Source organism: Phalangium opilio, unplaced genomic scaffold (genome assembly GCF_054372755.1).
Source record: "Phalangium opilio isolate 3A_F unplaced genomic scaffold, DU_Popi_V2 ptg000098l_1, whole genome shotgun sequence".
Taxonomy (NCBI): Eukaryota; Metazoa; Arthropoda; class Arachnida; order Opiliones; family Phalangiidae; genus Phalangium; species Phalangium opilio.
Genome location: NW_028324201.1, coordinates 1,092,406 through 1,104,545, shown reverse-complemented (window position 1 = coordinate 1,104,545; position 12,140 = coordinate 1,092,406). Strand labels below are relative to the sequence as shown.

The window sequence follows — 12,140 nt, the reverse complement described above, 5'->3', positions numbered from 1 at the left end:
AGTTTAAATAAGGACCTCCGACCAATCGCGTAACGCTGTTCCTTTTTGTTAACAAAATTCTCGTGGCACGCTCCATGTCTCGCGCCACAATTGTCACATCACGTAAATTTTTTTAAATCTCGCGGTAAATTGATTCAACGCGGAACGTGCCACGAGAAAATTGTTTATAAAAGGACAGGGCTCTAAGCGATTGGTCGGAGATCCTTATTTAAAATAATCCATGAAATTTCAAACTAATTGACGTATAAAAATCGTTCGGTGTTATTTCCTGATAATTCACTATGCAGATTGGTCTTATGGAAGAATCAATAAAAAATTACTTAATTTTCCACTTCACCATCCCTTTAACAAGCGTCTGAATTGTTTCAAAGTATCGCGCCACAAGACCAATCATATATATATGCATAAAGTGCCATAACATCTAACAAGCATTATTACGACAAAGATTCGATACTCGATTATGAATTATCGCCATTTAAATCGAAGTTGCCAGATTTTGAATAAAGGCTGATTACTCGTGACCTATTCATCCGAATTGAATTTGGTGAAAACTTTTCAAATATGAATCGACCCCAAGGAATCCGAAAATCGCATTTATATACTCGAGAATCCAATATTTTCAAAGTTGATAATTTTGAAATTTCCGGTTTCCGGTATAACTATGCAAAGGACAACTGTGGAACGGGTAAAATATGAAAGAGGAATGCAAAACTTTTATAACGCACTTTATTCCAGAGCGCTAGCTCTAATAGTTTTTGAAATATAGTAAAATTTGTGCGAAAATCGCAACGCGCAAAGACTTCATTAACGGTCTGTACCTTCCATTTTAAACCGTTTTCAAGTTTAACAAACGTATAGTTTTTCTAACATCGGAGCCACCGGATCGTTTTTTTTTCAGAAAATTTCCCATGTTATTTCTATGGGAAAAATTCCTGTTTTTCAACAAAATGTGTGATGAATTTTAAGGAAATGAAAACCACCCTTAGCAACTTTCTTTTCTATAAAATTAACTAATTAATGGATCTCTTTGAAATTTTAACCACATATTGTGGGCCAGAAATGTAGTTCTGTGGAATTTTTTCAAAACAGATAATGCAATACAAAAAACTACATCCAAACAAAAAACCCTCCTTATACATTAAGAGCAGTATGAAGTCTTATCTAAGAGAGCTACCGCTCTCCTAGAATTATGACATTGGAAATTAATTTTTATTAAAATAATTATAAACTCTAAAAGTTTGAATTCTTTTTAATATAATATAATAGTTTGTAACACACCTCTCATTAAAATTTTAGGACATTTAAGTATAATTTTTGTGGTCTAAGTGAGACCATTTTTGTTCGTAATATATTATTTTACTAATAGATCCTTAGAAGATTGCGTCAAGTGAGGAATTTTAGCTTGACCATTGCAAGCAAAACTCTGAGGCCATTGCCCAACGTTCACTGAGCCGCTTCGTCACATTATCACATATAATGATAAGTTTAACCACGGATATCCTGTTGAGATTGTTTTAAAGTTCCTAACTCTCGATTTTTGAAGTTATATACTGTCTAGTGACACTTGAAGTTCCGATTTAATGTTATAAACAGACTAGGATCGTTAGCCGATATAGTAAATTAACCGATGTTAAAATCAAAGCTTAACTGAAACACGGATACCAATTTTTTTAACTCATTAATCTGAAATAAAAATATAATCTTTCATATTTAATAAAATTTTCAGGTAGTATTTATAAAATATTAATTAAAAGACGTAGTAATTGTCTAGATTAGTAAAATCCATTATCGGTAAGTGTACTCATACAAATGGCCATTTGATTAAAGTTCCTTTATAGAAACTAGTTCAAAAGAAACGAAAGTTTTATTTATATTTCTCCTTTAATATCACAAAACGTTAACGTTTCTATTTTGGAATAGAAAAACTTCGGGAATTATGCAAAGAAGCTGCCCATTTTGGTGTCAGAACATAATAAAATTCATCTTCTTTTGAAACTTAACCTGAGAAATTTAAATTAAAGAATAGCTTGATATCTTTTCCAGTGGATAATTGTTTGATATTGATATTTTCGTTCTATTGATTTTAAATAAATTGGTATTGACATCGGTTAATTTACGATATTGGCCAATTGATCATCACTAATAGTTTAAATAATTTCAATTGAACGGTTCAAAACCTTCAGGAAAAGCTTAGTTTTAAATTGAATAAATTTCTAATTTTAAAGTAATAAATTAATTTATCGTAGGTAATTAATTTACTGCCTTAGTGTAATTTATGCTGAAATAAAATTATGGAATGAAAGAGGAAGTGACGTACATTTGGGTAAGTGTTTCGCGGGAGATTCAAATGTCGATTTGGGTTAAAGAAATAAGAGAATAATTTGAGATGGTGAAATGTTTGGCGGGAGATTCAAATGTCGATTTGGATTTGGGTTAGAGAATAGGGTTTTAAGCTCTCTCTCCTTATGGAACCAACCCTAATGTTTACATTTGGATTTGGGTATTTAATCACTGAAATTTTTAGAGAATAGTGTCCCTGGATACATTTCAAGTGTTCTGCTTATTTCCGCTCTCGCGAATTTCCAGGAGGCTCAAAGTATTTGAGTTATTTCCGCCCCAATTCAACCTTTTCTAGCTGTGATTTATTTCGTCGGTTTTATTTTAAGCAAGGACTAAATAAGATAACTTTGAGACACTTATAGGGGGCACTCCCTCACTGGACCAATGTCCTATAAATTGATTGGGTGTGCAAAATGTTGGGTTGCTGGACCAGCTTGTTTTCAAGTACTTTTGACGTTCAATAACAACACCGTTAAAACTGAAAATATAAATACCTGTAACTTCAACCAATTAATTTTGGCTACTCATATTATACTTTTTGAAGGCTTTGTTTTCAAAGGCACTAGTGATTATTATCTGTACTTCAGTCATAATTTTAGTTCAGCGTGTTGTGAATGTGACGTGTGTTATAAACATTAGTGAAAAAGGAACGAGTTATAATCTAATAAGCTGTTTCCATCCTTGTGGAAAATAAAATTACCTTTAAAATCATAAGCGGATGCTAATATGTTTATCAATATATAGTCCGTAAACTGCTTCCTGTATATTTTAATTCCCTCTAAGAAGTTCATGGGCGCATTGTTTATGACTAAATGAAAGGCAAAATGAGGCCCAACTGAACCTTTCCTAGCCTAGCCTAAAATAAACTTAACCCTAACCTCCAAACCTAACATATACCTGATCTATCACACCATATATCCAATGGGAGTCAGGTTGCCGTTTCATACCCTTCAGGATCTGTCCATACACACCATTTTCGTTCATGGGAAACCACAAAATCCGAGATTGCGTTCTTACAGTACGATATAAATACTCGCTGATAATGGCCAGTATAGGGGAATTTACCAACACTTTCACTTATGTATAGTTTTAAGCCAGTTCTAATAAATAATTAACTACAACCATAACACTCCTTTGGTTAAAGAGATGGGAAAAAAGAGTCATCAGTTTTTAATATTTTTTGAAAAAATTTCGTGAGTAGTTCACTTTAATCAATAATGGTTGTCCAAACACGAAAACGAGCTTGGCCCACGTGAATCCTTTAAGGGATAAAGTAACGACTGTACAAAATATTTTTTAATTATTTGAGTTCTTAAAATAATGTTAAAGTTATTAGTTCATAAATTTGCATCGTAAAACATTAGCATCATAAGCTTGACACTTTTCTAAATAAAATGTTTATGTTGATCATTGCAGTGTCACATAACAAAATTAGTTTTATTTCACGAGAATTAATTTTAGTCTTTTCCCTTTTAAAACGGAAATTATTCAACTTTGGCACGCACAAGACTAGGCCCCCTTCTTCAACAAGAGCGAAAATTAGACAAAATAGCTTTCAACGTGCTAACATTTTCAACTGATTTTGTACAGTAAATAACGGTTTTACCATAATTTAAAAATTAAACAAAATACTTAGTTATTCTTAATGAATCTTCAGATATTCAACATTCAATAGTTGGTTTTTAATTAAATAGTATTCCGAACCTTACCTTCGCTGTAGGTTTTTAGTTATTCGATATGCTGGACCACCAAAAAACATGCTTTCTCAATTGAGCGCTAAGCTTAAAAACTGTTTTTTTCCTTTAAGATTTCGGGAAGGTGTGGGTTCTTATCTAGAAGGTCGTGCCGGACCTAAACAATTACATAACCATGAACCCTGTTCATTTCACTGATATTTCCATGTTTTTATTAGGCCTGTGCGAGTCCAGGTTTTTGAGCTTCGAGTCGAGTCTCAAGTCCTAAAAAGAGGTCTTTTAGAATCTCGAGTCGAGTCCCTTAACTGGTATCGAGTCCTCGAGTCCTAAATTCAGCTTCAAAACTACTTCTCAAGTCCAGTGTCGAGTCCTGATAAATTATATCAAGTCCCAGTCGAGTCCTAATAAATTATTTCATGTCAAAATCAAGGCTAAATATTTTCATATCTTTTAATTTTTACTCTTCATTTGTTCAAATATCACAGCTTGGATATAAAAAGTAACAAACATCGATAAACATGTTCTAGCTGACGTCAAATTTTTGTCCAATCATCTGTCTTCTCTAAAATCTAAATCGGTAAAGCCCCACTAGATACCGCGCTCTATTTGAAATTCCGAGTCACCGAGTTCACGCCAAATACATGGATAAAGGATGAGCGTGAGGAAATTTGTTTTCACGCTAGAGGGTAGGCAACTCCCTATCTCCGAAGGCAGCTTATTCGATATATACTCTGTTGCAGCTTCGGTTGTCAGCACGGGAAATCTAGGCCTCTATGTTATGTAGATTTGTGCGTGCTGACAAGAGACGAAAGAAGAATAAATTCTTTATCCATAGTAAATATTTTTGGACTTGATATGGTGTTAAGCCTCAGTTCGAGTCTCCTCGAGTCCAGTAGTGAGGATTTTTGAGAACTCGAAACTATTCTGAAGTCCTAAAATTTTGATTTTCAAGTCTCGAGTCGAGTACTCGACTCGAGACTCGATCGAGTACTCGCTTTTGATCGAGTACTCGCACAGGCCTGGTTATTATCACTCTTTGAATAGTCTCTTGAAAATCACGTCGCCAAGTGCACACTTTCACATCACAACAAAGAGTGGACGGCACTTCATAAGGTTTGCGATTACATAGAAAGTGGAAGTGATCGGGTAAGAAAATGGGGTATGCTCCTTACATCCAATTAATCAATAACCCGTTTTTACTTGCTTTTTTAATTTACTGAAAACAGTTTTACTGGAATAAAGCATATTGCGCTACTGCATTCGCAAGTGTAGCACAAATAGACTTGTGGACCGAGGAGTTTCAGGTAACTTTTATTTTAAACAAACTCATGTGAATCGCATATTTTATTGGTGTAAAAGTGAAATTGAGAGAAATGGAGGAAAAGTTTATCTGAAATTTCTAAATGAATGAAACGTTCATATTACTCGAAAGATAAATAACACTAGTTTTTGTATCAATCTCTTCCAATTCACCTTTTGATTTTTACTCCGTGTGATTATGTAACAATAAACGGAGTCATGCGCTGATATCCATTTATTTAGTTTTTAGTTAGTTATTTAGTAGGCCTATATTGCACGCAAATAGGCAATGCACGCAATTCCACGGGTTCTAAAAAAGAATTGTGAAGCGTGTAGAATCATTTTTAAACTCGCACTGGAAATGAGAATTTCACATTATTTGATAGTCCCGTATGATTATATATTGTCCCTGACTTCCACCAGTTTTTGTTTACAAATTTACTCAAGTTTATGTGGCACTCTACGTAACATTATAGTGTATTCGAGACACAGTATAGCCTTAGATCATTGTTGGGTGCTGTACAACCTTAGCACATTGAAAACCACACGAAGTATTGCACAATGATTTTTGAAAACACATAGGTCCTTCGAGGGACGATTCCAGTTTGTACAGAATTATCCATATGTCAATTTGTTTTTTCCACCTTATCTGATTTACATTACTATGCAATATTTATTTTTCATTTCAGAAGTGTCAAGAGTATGGTGGCAAATCTTAAATCTTCGATACATTCCGATTTCAATTAATATAAATATAAGAAAACAGATTCCGCATTATAAACTAAAGAATAAAATCTATGGGGTTATGAAGAATAGAGAATCTATTGGGGTTATGGAATAAAAAAATAGGTAATTTTGCTATGAAATAAAAATAAATACTGAGCTGTGAAATAAATAATAATTGCTGGATTATGAAATAAATTAAATACTGGTTTATGGAATAAAAAAATACGGATTTATGTAATAAATATAAATACTTATAAAGTATAAATAATACTGGATTATGGAATAAAAATAAATACTGGTTATGGAATAAAAACTCCAAGTGAGTGATAGTGAAACTTTCTCGTCGATTTTATAAAAACTTTACGTTAGTTAGGCCTGAAAACTATTTTAAATGAAAGGTCCAACTTTAAATTAGTGCCTTATGAAGTTCCAATAAAAAATTAGCTCAAGTATTAATTTTTGTACTTTGAAGTTCATTTGCATAAAATATTCACAGCTTTTGTCGAAAAACTAGAACTTATCCGATAGAAATCGATAGAAATAACATAGGAAATGTTTGGTGTGATCGTGAAACTTTCTCGTCCTATTTATAAAAACTTTACGTTAGGTTTGAAAACGATTTTAAATGAAAGGTCCAACTTTAGATTAGTGCCTTATGAAGGTCCATTAAAAAAATTAAATTTAAGAAGTAATTTTTGAACTTTGAAGGTCATTTGCATAAAATAATCGAAAAACGGGAAATTTTCCCATAGAAATAACACGAGAAATGTTTGCTGTGATAGTAAACTTCTCGTCGATTTTATAAAAGCTTATCGTTCGTTAGGTTTGAAAACGATTTAAAATGAAAGTTTCGCTTTAAATTGGAGCTTATAGAAGTTTCATTTAAATAATTAAATATAAAAATTACTTTTTACCTCTTCGATTGACGATGATGTCATGAAGAGGTACTGTACGCGTCTTTCTGTCTGTCAACGAGTTAGCAGTTGTCAAATTCTTCGATCCACTAGTTATCACCTATCTCATGCCATATTGGGCTATAAAGCCGCCAATTGGGCTTCTTATCTAAAATATTGGCTGGAAGTTAAAGGGGTGGCTGTTGGCTGGAAATTGGGCTCGTACTTAAAATACCGCCAATAGGCGAAGATAATAAAAATGCCCCAAAAAGCGTGATCGAATGGGCTGTGCGTCAACGAAATCCCTTAATTTTTTAATAGGATTAGTAAAAAGTAAATTAGGGATAGGTTCACTGGTCCCAAAAACCAGTTTAATATTGCAGACGCTGGGGTCACTGGTCCCAAGGACTAGTTTCAAAAAGTCCTTATTTCTAAGACTGGTCCGGAGACCAGTTTATTATTTCAGACACTAGGGGGTCACTGGTCAAAAGCAGTCTGGGAAATAGCACACTTCCTCTGGTCCAAAACCAGTTTATTAATTGCTTGGACTAGTTTTTTAATTCAAGAAGTGGGGGTTACTGGTCCTCGGGACCAGTTTATTAATTGCAAATCTATGGGAGAACAAAGGCTGGGACCAGATCGGAGACCAGTTTATTATTTCAGACATAGGGGGCATAAGGGGGGTCACTGGTCCCAAGGACTAGTTTGAAAAATATCCTTATTTCCCACACTGGTCAAAAGGACTAGTTTAAAAAATATCCTTATTTCCCAGCAAAGATCTGAATTACAAAACTAAACTATGCTTAGCTCAAAATATTTCCCTGTAACAACCACATATGATTGCCAGTGAATTATTTTGCGAAATAAATATTATTATTATTATATTGAATAATGATAATTTCATGTTAAAAAACTGTTACCTAATTTTCAGTAACATATTTGCTAATTTTGCTTGTTTCCGTACCTGCTCCTTAAATCTGAACAGTGTGTGTCGTCTGCTCTGTCTTTTGAAAAGAGATTTTTGCGAGCGAGTGAGGCCCTGAGAAGGTACGTTGTCTTAGAGCTTCAAATTCAAGGTAATTTCGATTATTTGAATAATATCAAAATATTAATCTAGTTCTTCATGACTAATGGACAGTTTAATATTTGTCCTGCCTCTTTGATTGACTACTTACATATGGGGTTAGGTCTGGAATCCCCACGATGAAATGTTCAATTCTTAAACACTCCTGGTCATTATCATGGTATCTATTTAAAACAGACTAGTGACAGGGTCACGCAGACACGCACGCCACTTCTAAGGAGATAATTCTTCATCACTACAATACTGAAGTTAATATCGCACTATAGTTTCTTGGAAGGCCCTCCCTGATTCTGTCACATCACCCCTCATTGTCACACAATTTAAATTGTTGCCACCTCAATGTTTAATTTATACATTTAATTATTTAATTCACTTAACTGATTACCATAATAATAACCCTATGCTTGACTTGTGTCCCTAGCTTACACTGCCTCAGGAACAAAAAACAAAACTGAATTGATTGGACCCCTCTGTTCGCAATTCCTATGGTGACCTGGAAAGTAGGGCTGTGCGAGCCTTGAATTTTTGGTTTCGAGTCGAGTCTCGAGTATTGAAATTTACCTTTATCGAGTATCGAGCCGAGTCTCGAGTACTCGAATCGAGTATCGAGTAGTTAGGAAATTAGTTTCGAGTATTTATCGAGTAATTGGGAATTGATTTTCTAGTATTTTCATACGTTCTGTTAATTTATTGCTCTAAAAAAGACATTTGACCATCGACAACTACTTCCATCAATTCCCAGACGGTATTAGACTTCTTCCCTTTAAATTTAACAAACTTAATTCCTCATAAATATCTTCTTGTCATTCCTCACCGAAGTCACTTGTAGCCATTGTTATACTTCGCGCAAAGTTCCAAACGAAAATTACTAACCTAAACTTAAAATAAATAATTAAATAAATAAATTAATAAAATAATAATAGTAAACGCCCCTTTAACTGTATTTCATTACTTTTACTTCCACTATTTTACCAGCTAGGAGCTACTACCCAACTACATTGCACTGGCATTATGATCTAAACTACCCAATGAGCACTAATGTGCGTCTGTTAACCAATAAGCGTGACTTTCTTGTAGATTTTTATAGCTACTACATCCTATTTTCAGAGTTGAAGGCTATCCAAAAGCAGGTTCGAGTATTTATCGAGCCTTGGTTTGATACTCGAAACTTTTTCGAGTCTCAGAAAATCTCTTATCGAGTATCGAGCCGAGTACTCGACTCGATACTCGATCGAGTACTCGAGTCTTATCGAGTACTCGCACAGCACTACTGGAAAGACAACTGTCGTATGCTATTATTATTTTTGCATCTCGTTACAGCACTTAAAGAAAAATATGAAGTATTATTGTAAGACATTTTTGTTATTTTGCATTGAATTATGATCTAGCTCAATATCCACAATCAATTCATATATGAATGAAAACATTAAGCCCTAGTGCGGAAGGAATTTAAAGAAACATGTCGCGACTCAATGATGAGCGTCCATTCAAATGCGACCTTTGTGATTATCATACCCAATTTCGGTCGAATTTAAAGTCCCACGTCTCGACTCACAGTGATGAGCGACCTTTCAAATGCGATATTTGCGATTATCGTGGCCGAACTCGCCAGAATTTAAAGCTGCATGTCACGTCTCACAGTGATGAGCGTCCATTCAAATGCGATATTTGCAATTACCGTGGCCGAACTCGCAAGAATTTAAAGCAGCATGTTACGTTTCACAGTGATGAGCGTCCATTCAAATGCGATATTTGCGATTACTGCACCCAAATTCAAGGGAATTTAAAGAGGCATGTCACGTCTCACAGTGATAAGCGTCCATTCAAATGCGATACTTGCGATTACTGCACCCAAAGTCAAGGGAATTTAAAGATGCATGTCACGTCTCACAGGGATAAGCGTCCATTCAAATGCGATACTTGTGATTATAGTGCCGGAACGCGCAAAGATTTGAAGAAACATGGCTTGATTCACAGTGATGAGCGTCCGTTTAAATGCGAAATTTGCGAATATTCTACCCGAAGGCCATATGATTTAAAGAGACATGGCTTGATTCACATTGGTGCGCGTCCGTTCAAGTGTACGTTTTGTAATTTCGCAGCAAAATTAAAGCAGGGTTTAAGAGCTCACATTGTTAGACTTCATCCATCAAAATATGGAATTGAAAGAAAAATGAACTCTGTCTCGTTAAAACGGAAAAACAAATACAATGAGTCAAAGTTTATTCGAAAATGCCGATTTTGTGGAAATGTTTTCAATCGTCGCGAGTCTTTAATTTCCCACGAAAATATTTGTCCAAGCAGCAAGGGTGAACTTATTTCTCCCAAAGACAATGCTAAAAAACCAAATCAGGAAAACATTAAATCGAATTTACCAGATTCATAAGAAATTCGGTCTGAAAGTAGATCAACTGATGTCGCAGACTTTGTGTCCCCATTAAAACTCAAATCGGACGAGAAACGAGGAAGTTCGCAGCCAAAACGGAGTGTGCCAAATATAAGCCATCATTCCCTTAATGAAAGCGATCAGTCAAAAGAAGTCGAAATGCATTCTGAATCAGATCCCGATGAACCCAGAGACACCAGAGAGTCTAATTGTACTCATTTAGAACATATCCGTTCTAACTTCAACCAAAGGATTTCTTTGAATACTTGGCCATCCAAGTGCGAATTTAATACTATACGGCCAACCTTAACCGCTGATGAAATTAAGAAAGAACTAGAACCTTTATCGAATGATAATTTCAGTTCAGAGTTTCACATAAATTGTGTCAAATTGGAAAACGAAGCTGCAATGCCTCTTCCAGCTAAAAATCTGTTTGCCAACAAACGGTGTGCCATATTTTTGACGAAATTGGAAGATCTGGGTGAATATCATGGATGCTACTACATCAGAATGAAAGAAGCACCTAATCTTTACGAAGTGGTTAAAGTTATTTTGAATCCCGTCATTTAATCAATTTTTATCTACTGAAATCTGACTAAGAAGTCTTATGTCTCTTTTCCAATTGAAAAATCGTCGCAATGACAGTGCTATCATTTTATTTCAACCGAACGCGCATGTTCCTTACTTTGTTTTCAAATAAAATTACTCAATCTGAGTTAATACGTTCAAAACTTTCTAGATGCCTTTAGAGTCAATTCTTAACCAATTAATTCTAGGAGATCGGTAGCTCTCTTAGATAAGACATGACACTTGCTCTAATGTATAAGGATGGTTTTTTGATTGGTTATTTGTAACTTTTTTGGTATTGAGTTTGCTGCTTTGAAAAAATTATCCATCTAATAGTTCCATCTTCGACGCTATAACCGAATTTTGATCAAACCTTCAACAACCGCGATCTCGTCGTCGTCATGACTAGTGATCCTATAAATCAATCTAAATATCCTTATTTTAATGTGTATTTAACTTCCGGCTCACTCTGAATCGTTAAAGTGGACACAAAAACAAGACAAATTTCAATTCATCTCACGCCTTTAGTGTTAACATTCCGGTCCACTACGAACAGATAAATCATCAATGGACGGCATAACATTCATCAACACTTTCTTGCTTACCTTTCAGTACTTAAATTAGCGTTTAGGCTATATATAAATGTAGTATAGTTTAATAAATATGTAAACTCCCATTTCAATTTCAAATATAAATGTCAAAAGATGTTCTTGAAATATCGTAAGAAACGGAGCTTTATAGCTACAAAGCTAGTAAATGCAGCGTAATTAAGAAAAATATTTCCCATATTTTAGTTTTTTGTATTGAAAAAAGAAATAATAATTTTGTAGGCTTTCTTTACTTACCAACACAAGCAAACTGCTAACGCGGTGCAATAGTGTAACAACGGACGCACACAAGTAGACGACTTTTTTACTCTTTCTGTATTAAAATTGAGCTGAGAAACAAGATTACCTTAAATATTAAAATAAATATAATTAATATTATATTTTTTCTTCGTTAACAATTCACCTTATTGTGTGTGAGTGTGACATCGTTTTAAGAATGAACAATTGAAGAATATTGAGGGGTGAGACTACCACGTTTGAAATGCAGCGTATACCTGAGGTTTTGCCATAAACAAACGCTTCTCGTAACCATAGGCGATCGCC

At 34.5% G+C, this 12,140-nt stretch overlaps 1 long non-coding RNA gene across 1 annotated transcript in view; it reads left to right on the top strand.

The window, feature by feature from the left end:
* LOC149632686 (uncharacterized) overlaps window positions 1-5,874 on the top strand; it is a 356,891-nt gene extending 351,017 nt beyond the window's left edge. Inside the window, exons 3-5 of the long non-coding RNA XR_016373588.1 lie at window positions 5,079-5,180; window positions 5,261-5,338; window positions 5,757-5,874. This is a non-coding gene — a long non-coding RNA (uncharacterized LOC149632686). The remainder of the gene's footprint in view (window positions 1-5,078; window positions 5,181-5,260; window positions 5,339-5,756) is intronic.
* The last annotated feature ends 6,266 nt before the right edge of the window (window positions 5,875-12,140 follow it).